This window comes from Rana temporaria, chromosome 2 (genome assembly GCF_905171775.1).
Source record: "Rana temporaria chromosome 2, aRanTem1.1, whole genome shotgun sequence".
NCBI lineage: Eukaryota > Metazoa > Chordata > Amphibia > Anura > Ranidae > Rana > Rana temporaria.
This window is the reverse complement of record NC_053490.1, coordinates 197,007,948-197,027,385: the sequence shown is the minus strand read 5'-3', so window position 1 is coordinate 197,027,385 and position 19,438 is coordinate 197,007,948.

The following is a 19,438-nucleotide window of genomic DNA, read 5'->3' as shown; positions in this document are numbered from 1 at the left end:
GATGGTCAGTCGGGCTTACACACCATTGGTTAAAAAAACGATCGTTGACTTGATTCTGCACATTCAGACAATAAATTCAAAGCAGCGTTACTTGTTTCTATACGGAATACTAATTAGATATGGGGTAAGTACACAATCCATTTAAAATCAGAGTCTCTGTGTTTTATTTTTGCAAAGCATATTAGTATTCTTTTGAGCTATTGAAACACAACATGTACAGACAGATTTGGGTATTTAATCATCTTCAGAAGTTATATGCTCTTTAGCTAATAAAGCATATGTTTGCATGTAATCAGTACAGTATAAGTGTTCCTGTCATCATATATTGTACATCAATGGTTACCAGGGGCGTAGATAAGGGGAGGGTCAGGGGTGTTAAAACTCCCCTCAGAGCATCTGTCAGTGGTAAAGTTGGAGCAGCTACAGTAGGGTAGTGTAGCCTTAAAATTCAGCTGCATGAGCCACACGGAATGGCTGCACATTGCCATGCTATAATTTAAGGTTAGTCCTGGCCAGATAGCTTACTATGCTGGCAGGCCTGGGACAAAGGAGAGTGCAGGGTCACGTCAGGAGGGAGGGACTTAAGCAGCTTCAGCTACCCATTGTCTGAGGAGGCAGTAGGAGTTGGTGCAGCACCACCACTGGCAGTAAATCATCCCACAGGCTTCATGTCTAGTGCGGTTATGGGGTGGAGTGGTGGTTGTGATGTGGGCACTTGGGCAGAAATCTGAAGACAAGCACTGAAAACAATGAAGCTCCTGCAGTAATCAAAAAGGTGAAGGAAGAATAAGAAAGCAATGAAATTAAAAGAAAACCCAGGAAGCTTCTATAAGCCTGTACCTCTTCTTAAATACACTAATTGTAATGGCATCCATATTCCTGCCTTTTAACAAACAGAAAACAATCTAACACTAACAGCTGGCTTCTGTGGGACCGGCTGCCATACACACAGCCAAATGTCAGACAGTTTTTATTGAACCGGCCAATGGCATTCGGCCTGTGTGTTCGGGGCTTAAACCATACTGTATGTTACTGTGTACACAGTGAGTAGGGTCATGTTTTAAGCAAATTGCACACCCACAATTTGTTACAGTGTGGCAGGCGTGCTGGCAAATTATTTTTCTCTGAGTGCCCAATGCTAAAAGAAGAAAGTTTGAAGAGAAATAGAACAAAGAAGATCTGGTTCCAAAAGAGGGACAGTCCTCCAAGTTAGATGTTCTATAATACACTTAAAATGCTCAATTGGCCAGTGAGGCCAACAAGGAATTAACAGTGAAGCTTAGGAAAAGGGAAGGAGCAAAGCCAGGCTCTTGATTCATGGCTGAAAAAAAAAGGAATGTTTTGGAGCTTCTAGGAATTCTGGACACACAGACTGCTTTCCTACAGGAAGGGTACGTGCTAAATAATGATGGGTGTGGAACACTACCAATCCACCTTCCCCCAGTGATGCCATTCTCACCCTCAACCATCAGTGTGAGATGGAGAAATTATTGACGTTCACAAGCCTCAATATCACAGCATTTAGAGATAAGTGGGATCTGGTTATCAAACCCTAATGCCGCGTACACACGCTCGGAATTTCAGACAACAAATGTTCAATGGGACCTTGTTATCGGAAATTCCGACTTTGTGTAGGCTCCATCGGACATTTGCTGTCGGGATTTCAACACAAATTTGAAAGCTGGTTGTCAAATTTTCCAACAACAAAATCAATTCTGGTAAATTCCGAGCGTGTGTAGACAATTCCGACGCACAAAATGCTCTGAATCAAGTACGAGACGGAAGCGCTCGGTCTGGTAAAACTATAGTTCGTAATGGAGATAGCACATTAGTCACGCTGTAACGGACTGAAAAGCACAAGGCTGAAAAGCGCGAATCGTCTCTCACCAAACTTCTATTAACATGAGATTAGCAGAAAGAGCCCAAAGGGTGGTGCACTTGGTATTGAACTTCCATTTTATAGTGCCGTTGTACGTGTTGTACGTGACCGCATTCTTGCCGATCAGAATTTCTGACAACATTTGTGCGACCGGGTGTATGCAAGACAAGTTTGAGCCAACATTTGTCGGAAGAAAATCCACGGTTTTGTTGTCGGAATGTCAGATCGTGTGCACGCGGCATGTGTGTACATTCAAAGTTTGAATATGTTTATATTATGGTGACCGGTTTGCCCTACCCTTACCCCTCCTTCCCTATAATTCCCTTCTCCCTCCTCCATTAACCTTCTCTTTTTCTACCTTCGAAATGCTTACCTTGCCTACTTATGACAACAGGTTAATTTACACTCTGTAAATGTGCACTGACATTACACATTGCAGATTACACCGTTATGCGGATTTGTGTACCAACTGATGTATTTTACTACCCTGTTTTAAGTTTTCTTATTACACCACCACAAAACTATGGTTGGCTGTGTTGCCACCCTCCCCAAGACACAGTTTTGCTCCCAAATTTTGTGTCAGGGATGGGGAACAACACCCCTACCATAAGACTAGTTCTGATATTACCTCCAAAGTTCAAGTTTAAATATGACTGTTAGTTGGCATTGTATCCATATAAGTAATATTTTGTTGTAAGTTCTACCATATACAGAGTGTACCACCGTTGTTATCTGTTTGTATCCTTCTTTATAAAAAACTCAATAAAAACTATTAGAAATAAATACTGATGGATGACAGAGCATTTATAAGTAACACTTTAAACTTGCTTTAAAAGAGAGATTCCAATCAATGAGCATGGACTTCCTCTTGGCGGTACCTTCTGCATATGGTGTACTGGTAAATGGACCTTTGAAACATTTTTACTAATTTACTAATACTGCTGGGTAAATCAAGTATTTGCTCATCTCTACTGCAAAGTACAAATTACTCTCAGGGCACTGTAACCGTGCCTGGGAAAAAGGTGTCTGTTTGTCCTCTGCCTGAGCTCTGGGAAGCTATTCTGTGATTGTATCCTGATCTACTATCTTGTTAACGACTTGGCTTGGCTTCTGGTATCCGATCATGTCCTGCTATATTGGTAACAACTGAGCTTTTACTCTGAATTATTATTTCTGATAGCATGCTATAAGCTCCAACCTTATGCTTGTACAGAAATTACACTTGTCTACTACCAGCCCTGACCTTAGCCTTTTGATATCAGTTTATGATCTGGTACTGTTTATTGTCAGATCTCACCATGGAGTAATCTTATGGGCTGTGCTCTGGGAGTGCTATGTAGCCAAGGCCAGTACTCCTTGTAAGGGTCACAAGGGAATACTTGGCATACCATAGATTCCATGCAAAAAAAAAAAGAAGGGGGGAGGGTGGGACTTTGAATGAGGTGCATGGGGTAGAGCCAGACAAATCCATATGCATATGTAAATAATTGTATTTATTATTAAACCAAAATAAGGCTTCATGCAGGCATGGGATATTTCAGCTGGGCTGACACATGGGGAGTAGGTCCGGCTGCTGCCGTGCTGTCTCTCCTTCGTTGTCATGCCAGTGTGATGCTGGATGGGACCCTGGCTACTGGGCTCACCCTGCAGTTCCTCTTCAGTGACCGTTTTCTAAGCAGTTCCACTATGCACTTCAGTTTTGGTTCCTATCCCATCAGGGATAGGGTAAATACACAGCAAGCCCTTGATGTATTTCCAGTTCCTCTTTCTCTACAACAAGCATCATTACTATTTCTTTATTTCTTTATCCCTTACTCTAGCCCTTATTCGTCTCTCTTTATTTTAGGAATCCTATCTTCTCCTCCCTATTCTTACTATATGGACACTTCATTACTTTCTCACTCTGTTCACCTTGGTGACATGTTTCACAATATTTTTATATTGTGGTGATGGGTTTACTCTATATTACATTCTTTCTATTTATACCATTATGGTAACAAACCACTTACTTTATTGTATACAATATAGAAACCCCATCTACAGTTATATCAAGATTCTTTCATACGAACACACTTTTTTGGGGGGGACTGTGTGTGTGCTCCTGGTTCTTGCTTGGGTCCTTTCCTTAGCTCCAGTGATGGACATATTTACTGTATCTGGCCGACCCCCGGCAAGTGGTATCGCATGGTCGCAGTATCAGTTCTTATGTGAGTATTTTCAGTAATGGCCATCTATCTGTTTATCACTATCCCGCAACCCTTCCCCCCCAGTTGGTAGTTATATCAAACTATACTGGCGATTTTTATCCCCCCCCCCCCCGGCAAGTGGTATCGCATGGTCGCAGTATCAGTTCTTATGTGAGTATTTTCAGTAATGGCCGTCTATCTGTTTATCACTATCCCGCAACCCTTCCCCCCCAGTTGGTAGTTATATCAAACTCTAATGGCGATTCCCCCCCCCCCCCCCCCCCCCCGGACATCCATACCACTATCTCCCATCGCCTCTTTAAAAAAAAAAACAGGGAGTAATACTTACCAGGTGGTTTGGTTTGTTTGGAGCGTCATTGAAGAGTGGGTGTCACTAGTGTAGGTGTCACCGCGTAGCCAACTCACACACACACTGACTTACTGCATGCAGGTCAGCGCCGCTGCAGTGGGGGCTTACTCCGAGACCGAGCCCTCCTTCAGATGCCGCCCGCAGGCGCAGCGGCACACTTTTTCCGGGAGGGCGACTCTCTACGAGTGGGCGACTCTCTACGGGCTGGCGCCGTAAGGCAAGTGCCCATGTTGCCTTGCGCTAGCGCCGGCCCTGACTGTGAGCCAGGCCTTCTTGTCCACATTAGTACTTGACTTTACAAATGCGCTTCTGAAAGAATGATCAAACATGCCCATAGACACACTCCTAATCCTTTTGGAAAGCTTTACAAGAAGAGTTGAAGCTGTTATAGCTGCAAAGGGTGGGCCAACTCAATGTTGAACCCTAAAGACTAAGACTGTGATGCCATTAAAGTTCATGTCCCTGTAAAGGCAAGTGTCGCTATACTGTTGGTAATTTAATGTATTTCAACTACCTGTGGGCACTTAGCGGTTTGACTAGAGTTCCATTTTTAAGTGGTATATGGTCTTTAGAATTTTTGATCAAACTGTTGGCATGAGTTACTACCAACTAAATGGTAAAAATCAGTGTGTACAGTTTACAGCAGGGGTGACCAATTAGTGGCCCGTGGAGCCCTCTGATGTGGTCCACGACCACCTGCTCTGGGATGGCTGGTTGGCAAGTCAAGATCGCGGGTTGCCGACTCACCATTCCAAAGAATCTGTGTTGTGGACACAAGCAGCGGAGAGGAAGTAAGTGGCTGGGGAGCAGAGCCGCATAAGCTGATGCTTCCTGTACAGCGCACAGGCAGAGTATTACCAAATGCACTCTGCCAGGGACAGCAACAGCTGGCAATACCTGAATGGAAGACTGTTAGAGGATGCCTTTTTAGAAGCAAAAACTGTCACGTACCTTACCAGAGGCCGAAGTGCTGAGAGGGCTTCCCTTGCGACTAAGTGCAGAACGTCCCCTGGAGGTGACACAGGGGGTGCTATGCCCAGAGATGCAGGGGTTGCCAGCTGCGACTTGCTGAGTAGATGTTGGAGATCAGCTGTATACCAGGATACGTAGTCAGGCAGGGGTACCACGGAAGTACCAGATGAGGTGGACTGGCAGGAAAACACAGGGGCGGAGTCAGGAGCCAAGCTGGTAGTCATACACAGGAAGCAGGAAGTGACTGGAGCAGGTCAGAAGGCAAGCCGAGGTCATACACTGGAACAAGCAGACAGGAACAGGATAAAGGGTAAGCTGAAAGACAAGCCGGGGGTCATGCACGGAGAAGTCTGGTCAGGCAAGCCGGTTCGTCAACAGGAACACAGGAAAACAGGAACAAGTGCTCAGGATCACATAAAGGCTGAAGATCATGCAGCAGTTGGTAACTGCTGCAGCAAGCTTTAAATAGGGCACTGACGCCAGGAGTCCTGCCCGCATTGCGTGCGCACTGACGCACGCGCGTGCTCAGTAAAGAACACTGAATTTACAGTGTTATTGCTCGTATGCGCGCGCATGCGCACTGTGCTCGTTGGTCCGTGCAAGACAGGTCTGCCAGTTCTTCCACGGTTGGTTCTCTGACAGAAACTTTGGGACGGGTTCTGCTGATTCCACTGCATAATTTGATTTTATCTACATGCTTTTAATATCTTCTCAAATGTGAGTGTCCGTTTTTTACTTATACAATAAGGCCCAGATTCACATACCTTGGCGCATCTTTAGGCGGGCGTAGCGTATCGAATATACGATACACCGACGTTGCGCAGAGCGGCGAGCACAGTATTCACAATGGAAATGCTCCCAACGTCGTAGGCGTAAGCCAGCGTAAGTGTAAGTGGGTGTGACCTTATGCAAATGATGGTCCGAGCGTGGATCAGTGTTTTACGCCCGGCATATCATGAACAAAGCATGCGCAGTGACGTGGACGTATGAGCGCTCCCCTGTGCGCATGCTCACAACTACGCCGGCGCAACTTCCTGGGATACGCCGGCCCACCCGCTTACGACGAGCGCATAAATATGCCCAGCCATACGCCCGTCCGGCGCAAAAGTACATCCTGCTTGTTTCCCCCCTCTGAAGCAAGGTACTTTTGCTGAGCGATGGCGGCATCTGGAAATGGAGGCAAGGAGAGGAGGAAGAAGAACTTTTCTAGGGAGGAGAGGGCTATTATTATTTCGGCAATAGCCAAATTTGATCAGTTCCTCCATGGTGCCCACAGTGCCCGGACCAGCAGGGCACGTAAGAGGGAGATCCTGGAAGAGATCACCCTGGAGGTCAATGCCGTTGGTAATGAGACCAGGACCCCCGACGATGTACAAAAAAAGATTAATGACCTCAGACGTCGGGTCCGTGACAAGCTGGCCCTTATGAGGAGGCACGCCAGGGGCACGGGAGGAGGACCAGCCTCTGCTCTGCGTTTGACTGATGAGGAGGAGGTCCTCACCCAATGTCTGCAGCTGGATCAGGTGGAGGGCATGGAGGGATTTGACTCGGGTGACCAGGCCTTTAGGACAGGTAAGTGTGTTTTATCCCCTATCCGGTGTGTAGCATGTGAGGTTGTGGAAGGGAACATGTGACAAGTGTGTGGGTCCACCAACATGTGAATGCTTTGTGTCATCCACAGATGTGCTGGAGGGAGCGGACCCGTCGTCCTCTGCTGGACGACCCACGCCATCCCCAAAGGAGTGTGCCCACACCTCTCCTCTGGAGGAAGTTGTGGAATAGCAAGGGGACCTGGAGAAAGTTGTGTACCTCGTTGAGGAGGATCCCATCATCCCTGGACCCTCCCAAACCTCCTCCCACATCAGGGGAAGCCCCTCACCCTCCTCCACCATCAGGGAAAGCTCAAGGGCCTCCCCGTACACACGCCCCCAAGCCTCTCCTGCCCCCAGGAAGGCGATACGCAAGACCAGGGTTGTTCCTGAGTCCCTCCAGGAAAATCTTGCGAGGGACCAGGCCCGCCAGACCCGCCATATGGGTGCTGTAGCCAGGGACTTGCGAAGTGTGGCAGACAGCCTGGCAGTGGCTGTGAAGGCCAAAACTGCTGCCATCAAGGCGTAGGGGAGGCAGACGAGGCGCCACCAGCAGCACAACACCACCCCAGCCAGCTGGGGATGCAGGCGCAAATTAATGCAGTCCTCACCCGCATTGCCCTGGCAATGGAGGGCAGGCAGCCAGCACCTGCCAGGAGTGGCAGACCTGGGGATGATCCTCCTCCAGATGCCCCACCCCCCCACCCGATGCTCCCCCCAGGCAACTGAGGAGCCGGAGCCGTGGCACCAGGCGTAGCCCACAACAGGGCAATTGATTGCCTTTTTTTATTATCTTTGCTCATGTTATGAGCGTTTTATTTTTGTTTATGCTCATGTTATGAGCGTTTTATTTTTGTTTATGCTCAGGTTATGAGCGTTTTATTTTTGTTTATGCTCAGGTTATGAGCATTTTTGTATTTTGTAGTGAATGCACACGGTGAGGAGTGCAGGCTACAGTGTGACTGGTGTGTGAATGTGGGGGTGACATACCTGCCAGCAAGGTGTGTCACCCTGAGTCATCAGGGAGAGGTTATCCCTACGACCGTGTGAATGTGGTATGAATGCACAGTAACACCATTGGGGCCTTGGCGCGGCATTGCTGCTCCCAAGTCCTGCATGGTGGACTTGGGCTTATCCAATGTGAGGTGGATGTGGTGTGTTGTGAGATAGGGACCACAGTGGTGTGCATGCGTGCATTCTACTTGAGCCATGATGAATGTGTGTGTTTAACGTGCAAAGATGCGTTCCACAAGGCAACTCCTGACTGCTGTTCCCTCAGCAGATGGGGTAGCCTCGTTCAAGGGGGGGGGGGCTGTGTGGTTGGGGGGTCAGGTCATCACATATGTCAATCTCCAGGCCCTTTCTCATGGCGTAGTTGTGCAGCGCGCAACATGCACCGATGATCTGGCACACAAAGTTTGGGGAATACAACAGGGTTCCCCCGGACATATCCAGGCATCGGAAATGGGACTTCAGGAGGCCAAATGTGCGCTCCACCACTGCACAGGTACGTATGTGTGCAGCATTGTATCTTCTCTCTCCTCTGGTTTGGGGATTCCGGTATGGAGTCAGGAGATGGGGCCCAAGTGCATATGCAGAGTCACCTGGAAGAGAAAAGACAGGAGGATGTTAGTCGTGCATGTGCCCCTTGTGATGTCTGCATCATGGGGTCGGACAGTCATGCCTGACACCCATGTCACTCACCAACCAGACAGCTGTCCCTGTACACGTTCTGTTCGAATTCTGTTGGGATGTTGCTTTGACGGTATATGTAGCTGTCGTGGCTGGCCCCTGGGTGTTTGGCACGGACGTGCCATATGAGGCATTGGGCTTCGGCTATAACCTGTACGTTGATGGAATGCCAATGCTTACGATTGCGGTATATGTGCTCTGTGGCACGGGGGGGCATAGTGCCACATGTGTGCAATCAATGGCCCCCACGGTGCGTGGGAATCCAGCAATTCTGTAGAAATCCTGCATTGCCTTCTGCCGCAGATGCTCATGGGTGGGTTTGATGATGTGGTGGGACATGCGTGTGAGGATTTCGGGGACAACCTGGTACACGCATCTGCTCATGGTGGATTGTGACATCCCAAACACGACTCCACTTGTACGTTGAAAAGAACCACTGGCTAGGAAATGGAGTGTTGCCAGTACCTTGACCAGTGGCTGCACTGCATGTGAGCGTTGTGTCTTGCTGGTGATGTCATGGAAAGCAAAAAAAACGTGCTACTATATCAAGGACTACAGGCAGCAGCTAACATGCGATACACAATAAAACAGAATAAAAAATAAAAAGCCGCGCCAAACACTTGTACCAATAGGTCAGTGTAAAATAATTTGGGGGTAAGTCCAAAAGGAATGTCTTGATACTCCAAAGTTATTTATAGGGTTAGATGTTGTAAAAACACTGTTCATAGGATGCAGTTGGGGACTCCATACGCTGGTGTATTGGGAAAAAATGGTTGAACAAAACACCAAATCACCAGGTGACATGCATACAGTTGGTGTCAGCCCTCCACCGCAAACACAAGCCGCTTACCAGATGGCAAGCTCTCCACACAGTTGGCTATAGCCCAGCCACGGCCTTTGTATCCCCGGACTATTGGTTGGAACACTCGTCTCACACACAGCTGAGCTCACTCCAGGACCCGAGACTTTAAACTCTTAAACCTGGTACTGCAATCCAGCCACGGACATGGTTCACCACCGGACCCAGGACGGCCAAAGTACTCCCAATGCATAGATCGGAGGATAAAAGAAGGACGCAATAGCGTAATACTTCAGACTTGGAGGATGTATGCCTGAAAAATCCTGGACATTGTGCAATGGGGTGGTCACATGACTACGTGTGAAGGATCCACCCTGTACAAGAAAACGTGTTTCGTACACCTGATTTCCAGGAAGAAGCTTGTTCCCTCTGCTTCCTGTCTTCGTGGATTGTTGCCTTCTCTCCTTCCAGCAGATCAGGAAAGGTTTTGTACAGCAAAAGCCGTGATAAGTTAAATCTATTTAAATAAAAAGTAAGTTTTATTTTCCCCCAGGATGAATGGTGTACAGCGTTCCCCCAACAGCTAGCTCAGAGAGTCATGATGATGTCATCATGCAGGGCTGTGGCTAATTCCAGGATGGCATCAGGGCTGAATCTGAAGATGCGATACACCTCCGATTCCCCCATGCCAAAGATGTTCATGCGCGTTCGGTATATCCTCTCCCGTGCCCTCCTACGTGCCTGGGGACACAGTAGTAGTGCCATGACCATGGCTGCCCCTGGCTTGTTGGCATACAGATGTGTTGTCCTGCAAGTGTGGTTGCTCAGCTCGTCCGTAACAGTGCTGCTGTAGCTGCTCTCCAGCTGACCTGTGCACGTCTGTTGCTGAATTACACCTGGTAAGCATCTCTTTTTTATCGGCGGTGTAATACCTACAGACAACTTTTTTATTATTACTCCTATTACCTTGGAGAGTCACTTCATCCACTGGAAACACTTTATGGACTATATAAAAACTATGCACTATCACTTTTCGTCATATGTAAATGTGTCACTGTTCACTATATATTTTATTGAATGACAATATTTGATTTATATTGTATATTTGTTGTATGCACCACAGTGACTTTCTGCTATCAATACATGTTTGAGTAGCAGGTGTTCACGTTTATCATACTTAGCGCTGCACTTTACCACTTTGTTTATTCACACACAGATTGATCCTTTGTTGTGCTGGCTGCAATTGTTTTCTATTTGTAGACAGCACGTTTTTTTTCCCTTCTTTTTTTCGATATCTGAATGGAAGACTGTTATTAAAGGTTAGTTCATTACTAAAATTACAGTTTTTATATGGACACATCTGTACTACAGTGGTTACAGGGCTGCATTCAAACTGATTCGCAGGTGCAGTGCAGTGCAGTGCACCTGCAGATTACCTGCACTGAGCCCTAGACTTCTGTTATTACCTGCAGGTTTGGTGCGCTTACAGAAAATGCACTACACCTGCAGGATATAATAGAAGTCTATGAAAAAATGCAGCTAACCCTCAGGAAAGCCACAGGTTCACTGCACTGCACCAGCGGTGTGGGTAAACTGCAGCGCATCCGTGTACATGTAGCCTTAGGCCCCTTTCACACAACCAGACTGACCCAATCTGACCCATCATTCATCTCTATTGAATGAAAGATGTAAACGGACCTGTGTCCGTGTGTCCGTGTTCGCTCATTTTGGCCCGCCACCAGTTACTAACTTGCTTAAATGGCCCTTGTTCTTCAAAAGGTTGGGCACCCTTGGTTAACAGCTTACCTTTTGAAAAAAAAAAATGGGCTTATTTGCACTAGTATGATATTACTCTTCTGCATCTCTCTTGTATTGTTTGTTTGAACAATAGATCTGCCTGCCTACTCACATTCAGGAAGAATACATACTCTAGAGGGGAGATCAATGCAGCAAATAAAGCATAAACTGTATTATACAAATAGTTAAACTTCTCTCTTGTAATTATCAAAAGGTTCAGGAAAGGTTTGGATAATCAACAGTTAAACTAGACACTCTATGGCCATAAAATAATCCATGCTTTGTTCTTGTATTATTAAAAGATTGGGAAGATTGTTTCTTCTACTGGAAATAAACAGTTTACATCCTTTTTTCTTTCCGCAGTAAACATTGCCAGTGTTACCTCTTATACAAGACACTAAAGCCTGAGGGAGGCCCTTGGGAAGACGTACAAGCCGTGTGCGCTAACAAAAGCACATTCTGTGTTTTGGCAGTAAGAGATTAGAAACTGAGCATAACAAAGAGCTCTGTGTTGCTGTATGTGAGGCTACACAGTGCAACAAGTGTTCTGGGGACTTCTGATTTTTTCCTGGCACCTTGTAGAATAATACGGCTACAAGAATTTCATGAATCAAATTCTATTTCAGAGTCTGTGCTTTTTTTTCTTCTTCTCTAGTGGACACCATTCATCATTATCATGCAAACAGCAACTTATCTCTCTTCAAAAGGCTTATTATTATAATTTGTTTCCTGTAGCTAACAAGATGTAGTGCCAGCTGCTGTAGCAGCCACCCATGTTATGAGCTATCTTGCAGCCAGCAGACATCTGGATTATTTAAATATACACACCTGCCAATCATAACCGTGCAGCTTTGTATTTGTAAACCCGTTTTCCAGAAATGTATTTGGAAGGCTGTGTTAGAGGGAATATTTACATACAAGATAAGAAAGCGTTTAATAACCAGTTACAGGGAGGTTAACAGACTGCGGTGTTCTAAACACTGTAAAAAATATAAAGCTGTGAACATCAGTACCTTAATATGAGCCACGTAAGTATGCTTACAGATACACAAACAAATGTGCTGAAAATAATCTTTGCTGAAAAGTATTTTTTCCCATGACTAATGCCCTGTACACACGATCGGAATTTCCGATGGGATAAAATCTGATGGAATTTTCCGTCGGAATTCCATTCAAGCTGTCTTGCATACACACTGTCGGACTAAATTTTGACCGTCCAAAACGCAGTGACGTAAAACACTACGAGGAGCCGAGAAAAATAAAGTTCAATTCTTCTGAGCATGCGTCGACTTGATTCTGAGCATGCGTGTTTTTTTCCCACGTTGGAGTTCCACACAGACAATCAGAATTTCTGACAGGATTTTTTCCATCGGAAAAAAATAAAACATGTTCTATTTCTAAACTCCGACGGAAAAAAGTCAGATGGGGCCCACACATGGTCGGAATATCCCATGAAAAAATTCCGTCTGACTTTTTTCATCAGAAATTCCGATCGTGTGTACAAGGCATTACAGGATAAGTAAAAATGTACCTCTGAAACTGCCCCTCCCCCTTGTTCCAGCTGAACTGTGATCTGACTTCTATAAGGGCTGGATTTTAGTTTTCGAAACAAATTAAAGTATAACTAAAGGTAAAACTTTTTCTTTTAGTTTTGATAGAGTGGAGAGGGATTTCATTATTTGTCAATTTGTATTCTTTTCTGTGCCCCCGTTGAGTAGATTCACCCTCTCTATTTGTCTTGTTTACCATTTTAATTGAAAGTGAAAGTAAAACAAAATCCCAAATTTTGAGTTGTCCCCAGACAAGTTATAGAAGAGAAATATTCTAATGGGGACACTAGCTATGGTGAGCTGGGGGGTGCAAGGAATTCACTTAATTTGCATGGATTTCCCCTCACTTCCTGTTTGGCTATGGGACAGGAAGTGGAGGAAAACCCCAGGGACACAGATGGTGAAAAAAAATTGACAGTGGTTATAACCCTTTCTTGCTCTATCCAAAATGGAAAAAACGTTTTGCCTATAGTTCTACTTTAAAGGGTAAGTCCATCCAAAACTGATATTTAGTTTTTATGTACATTATTGAAACCTTTTTTCTCCAAAAATAGAGAAGAAACCATGTTTGGCCAAACCATAGCAAACAGCTGTCAGTGCCGGGTCAATGAGCTACAAGTGGGGGATTCCGAAGATTCACGTACACAAAAAGCAGTGATGCGTATGATATCATTGACCTAATATGGTCACGTAGCCATATCAGGTCAATGTTATACCCTCCCATTTTATTTAATTGGTAATAGATTTGTCTCTGTATTTAGAACAATTGTACTCATGGGGAGGGTCAATCTGCTTAAGGCAGATGGGACCCAGTTTTTGATAAGAACATTAATTTCATTATATTGGCTTGTGCTCCAATAGCTGGGCCTACTGTGTTGCATATATTGATGCTTTGTATTGGTTATATTATAAGGTAACCTTTTAATAAATGTTGTTCCCTTTTCTTTCCATAAATGGTCTCTGGTTTTTATTTGATATTTTACGTAAAGTGGTTTAAAGGCTAAACACATTTTTTACCTTAATGCATCCCCTGCATTAAAGTAAATATGTCTCTGTATTTGCATCACCCCCCCCCCCCCCCCCCCCAAAATCCTTACCTGAGCCTTGTCACTGGCTCTTGCTGCTGTCAATCAAAAACTGTTTGCAGAGAGTGCGGGGGGGGGGTCGAAGGCAGGGTCTAAGCTGCGATGTATGTGCCAATAGAGCCCGCAGGTGGTTGTACACTTCTAATGCCGGGTACAGACGAGAGGATTGATCCGCGGATACGGTCCGCCGGACCGTATCCGCGGATAAATCCTCTCAAGGATTTCCCCGGATTTGGATCCGATGGAGTGTACTCACCATCGGATCGAAATCCGCGCCAAAATCCCTTCGCGATGACGTGTCGCGCCGTCGCCGTGATGACGACGCGGCGACATGCGCGACGCTGTCATATAAGGATACCCACGCATGCGTCGAATCATTACGACGCATGCGAGGGAGGGAATCGGACGGATCGATCCGGTGAGTCTGTACAGACCACCGGATCAATCCACTGAAGCCGATTCCAGCGGATAGATTTCTTAGCATGCTAAGAAATTTTTATCTGCTGGAAATCGGTCGGGCCGAAAAAAATCAGCCGAAAAAGATCCGCTGGGATGTACACACCAGCGGATCTATCCGCTGGAACTGATCCGCAGATCAATTCCAGCGGATAGATCCTCTCGTGTGTACGGGGCCTAACACAAAAGCTAACAAATTATGTCCTTCTATCTATAATGTGAATCTGCCTCTATCCAAAGCACTCAGTGTGATTTCTCTCTGCAGTCTTTTTTCCTCTGCTATTTGCATGAGAGCCTGCTGACAGGTTTTCCTGGCCCCAAGAGATAAAGGGGGGTGGGGGGGAGCTCCAGCACACAGTCTGTGATTGACAGACTCAGCTGTGCATTGTTCACTGTGCGCTAAGTGGAGCAGTGTGTGTTCATTCCCTCCAATCAGTGCACAGATTTCACTGAACTCAATGCCCTAGAACCGCAATGTGTGTGACCTCAAATCCCCACCCCTGCCTGCTAGAGCATAGAACAATCCTTTGTTCTATGTTTTTGGGAGTCAGTACAGCAGAAATGGCTGCAGAACAGTAGGTACAACTTATGTAGAAGACTATTCCCCTCACTGGGTAAATATAAGAGTTTACAACCACTTTAAAGCACAACATATCATGGTAATGCCTTGGGTTAAACAGGCTTGTGAGGGAGTAATAAAAGAAGCCTTATGCCCCGTACAAACTATCAGTTTTCCCGTTGGAAAAAGTCAGATGAGAGCTTTTGGCCGGGAATCCTGAACGTGTTTATGCTCCATCAGACTTTTTCCAATGGAAAAACAGCTGGAAAAAGATAGAGAGCAGGTTCTCTTTTTTCCCGTCAGGAAAAAATCCGATCAGAATTTCCTATCGTGTATACAAATTCCGACGCGCAAAATTCCGACGCATGCTTGGAAATAAATTGACACTTGCTTAGAAGTATAGAACTTAATTTTCTCGGCTCGTCGTAGTCTTTTACGTCATCGCATTCTTGACAGTCAAAAGTTCACTGAACTTTTGTGTGACCGTGTGTATGCAAGGCAGGCATGAGTGGAACTCCGTCAGAAAGAACGTCCGTTTTTTTTCCGACAGGAAAACCGCTCGTGTGTATGGGGCATACCATTTTGCTTATCTATTATTGCTTATGGAATTTATTCTTTCAAAATGTATTCATTGAAATAGTGCTTCAATTCATTATTTTACAAATGGAAACATTGAACACTGCTAATATACAATGCTGTGAAAAAGTATTTACCCCCTTTCTGATTAAATTTTTTTTTGCATATTTGTCACACTTAAATGAGATTATCAAACAAATAGTATTATTACTCAAAAATAACCCAAGTAAATACACAATGCACTTTTTAAATTATGGTTTCATTTATTAAGGCACAAAAGCTGCCCAAAACTGCCTGGCTTTATGTGGAAGAGTAATTGCCCCCTAAACCTAATAACTGGTTGTACCAACCTTGGCGGCAACAACTGCAATTAATCATTTGTGATAACTGGCAATGAGTCTTTCACATCATTACCAGGTCCTAAAGCTTCAAAGAAGCCCCAGACCACCAGCTACCACCACCATGTCTGACTGTTGGTATGATGTTCTTGTTATAAAATGCTGTATTCATTTTATGCCAGATGTAAATGGGATGCACACCTTCCAAAAAGTTAAATTTTTGTCCCATCAGTCCACAGAATATTTGCCTAAAAGTCTTGGGTATAATCAAGATGTTTTTTGGTAAATATGAGACGAGCCTTTGTTTTCTTTTTGGTCAGCAGTGGCTTTGGCATTGGAACTCTCCCATAAATGCCATTTTTGCCCAGTCTCTTTCTTATTGAATCATCAACACCGATCTTACCTGAGACAAGTGAGTCCTGCAGTTCTTTAGATGTTGTTCTGGGTTCTTTTATGACCTCCTGAATGAGCCGTCGTCATGCTCTTGGAGTAATTTTTGTAGGCCGACCACTCCTGGGAAGGTTCACTACTGTTCCAAGTTATCTCCTTTTGTGGATAATGGCTCTCCCCGTGGTTCATTGGAGTTCCAAAGCCTTAGAAATGGCTTTGAAACCCATGCTAGATTGATACATGTACATGACTTTGTTTCTAATATGTTCTTGATTTTTTTTTTTTTTATAGTAGCATGATGTGTGGATTTTTGTGATCTGTTAGCGTGCTTCACTTTGTCAGACAGCTTCTATTTATGTGATTTCTTGATTCAACAGATCTGGCAGTAATCAGGTATGGGTGTGGCAAGTGAAATCTAACTCAGCTTTCCAATGCATGGAAGGGGGCAATTACTTTTTCATAGGGCCAGGCAGGTTTGAACAGCTTTGTTCCCCTAATAAATGAAATACTAATTTAAAAACTGCATCTTGGATTTACTCGGGTTATCTTTGTGTAATATAATTTTTAATGAATCATTTAAGTGTGATAAATATGCAAACAACTGTACTGTATAATAACTAAGTATTTGACTCTTGATAATATTTCAGTAGTTGGTAGATGTAGAAGAGGCACTTTACCTGAAAGTATCTTACATTTCTTGGTGACTCTAGGAGTTCCTGAGCCCTTACATCTGATACTTCCTGCTGGATTTTTAGATAATTTAAACTACAAAAGAAGAAGCTCAACATGGAATGGTGAGTTAAACATCGAAAACTCTTGGATAGAAACAGCGTAAACAAAATATAACCTCACTGTTAATATATCCAAGTTGAATAACATTTTATCATATTCAGCTCTAAGGCCCCATACACACGATAGAATCCATCCGCAGATAAATCCCAGCAAATGGGTTTCTGCGGATAGATCCTATGGTGTGTACACGCCAGCGGATCTGTTTCCGCGGAGAAATCTCCTCTGGGATGGATTCCAGCAGATCGGATATTTGCTGACATGCACAACAAATCCATCTGCTGGAATCCATTCCAACGGATGGATCCGCTCGTCTGTACAGACTTACCGGATCCATCCGTCCAAAGGGATTCCCCACACGCGTCGTAATGATTTGACGCATGCGTGGAATTCCTTATATGACAGCGTCGCGCCCGTCGCCGCGTCATAATAGCGGCGATGGCGCGACACGTCATCGCCAGAGGATTTCAGCACGGATTTCAATGCGATGGTGTGTACACGCCATCGCATAGAAATCTTCTGAAATCCTCGAGAGGATTTATCCGCGGATACGGTCCGCTGGACCGTATCTGCGGATAAATCCTTTATCCGCGGATACGGTCCGCTGGACCGTATCTGCGGATAAATCCTCTCGTGTGTATGGGGCCTAAGGCTGGGCTTGCATATATGTGAATTGGATGTGTTTTTGAAATCATACCATGAATGAACATGAATGTGACCAGCTTTCAATGGAGCTGGTTCACACACGTCCGGGACGGATGCGGTATTGTTTTGAAAAGGGTCCTGTGCATTTTTGGGTCCAGTTCAGGTACAAATTCTGGCAAAAATTTGCACCTGAACCGGTAAACTGAAATAGAGGTCCATACAATCTTATAATAATTCTCAATTCATAACCATAACCACCCAAATTTATTTTTTGTTATTATTTTTATGTTTATCTTTATTTTTATTACACACAGTACATATGCCTTAAGAGCTGGTTAACACTGGGGCGACCTGGGATCCGACTTCAAGTCGCCCCAAGTCGCACGGTCGAGAAAATGAATGGAAGTGAATAGGAGCCGTCTTAATGTACACTACTGAAGTCGCTCCGACTTCAGAAAAGGTTCCTGTACTACTTCAATCCGACTTCTAGGCAACTTGTAGGCAACTTGTACCCATTGATTACAATGGAAGTCGCCTCAGAAGTCTGATCACTGTCTTAACTGAAGCAACAATACAGGAAGATATCAAGTTTTGTAGGTGTCACCGGCGCAATTTTTTTTTTAAAATATATACGTGATCTGCTGCAATACTGTGTGACCCTCAGTAGAGGGTTAAAAGTGCATATATGAAAAAAGTGGTACTGCGCTGATCTATTTATCCAAAAAGTGCAATATCATAAAGTGCTATTGAACTGTAAACTGAATTAGTGCACATACAACCGCAAAAAAATGTAAACAGCGGTTAAGTTATCAACATAGGACATCAAAGAACACAGTCAATGCACGTTAGACTCCTATGATGTAAACATTCCCGCTGATCGTGCGAATACCAGAAAAAAATATATAAATATATCAGATTTCAAAGTCCCAAAAATAGCTAGTGAATGTGCAAACAGCACTCAAAAAGTTCAATCATGGAACAGCAAACAATTTTACAATTGGACAATGGATTCCAATGAGATGAAATCTGATATATTTATATATTTTTTCTGGTATTCGCACGATCAGCGGGAATGTTTACATCATAGGAGTCTAACGTGCATTGACTGTGTTCTTTGATGTCCTATGTTTATAACTTAACCGCTGTTTAAATTTTTTTGCTTATAGCACATTGTATGAAGTTTTATAACATCAATTTATTTATTTAATATCTTTTTTGGCATAGCGTGATAAATTCACAAATGTTTATCCATACAGCATATCAACTATGTCATTGTACTTGATATAGCACTTTATTTACGGTTGTTTGTGCACTAATTCAGTTTACAGTCTAATAGCACTTTATGATATTGCACTTTTTGGATAAATAGATCAGCGCAGTAACACTTTTTTCATAAATACAGGAAGATAACATACATTTCTCTGGCAAACCCCTCCCTCCCACAGAGCTGATTGTTGTTTGATTGGCCACTGGAAAGCCTCCTGTCCTGGAGGCGACTTGAAGTTGCCTTGTACTGTCCTGGAGGCAACTTAAAGTTGCCTGATGATTCATACTCAAGTCGTGTCCAAGTTGCCTCCCAAAGTCGTGCTAGAAGTCGTGTTGCCCCTGTGTGAATGGGCTCTTAGAATGTAATTGTACCTACTATTCAATCTTGCTCTCATTTTTTGGTTTTAAGAAGTACATTGATTACTAATATATTTATCTATTTAATACAGGACCCTTATGGTCTGAATTCATCTGTAAACAATCCTTAAAATATCTATATG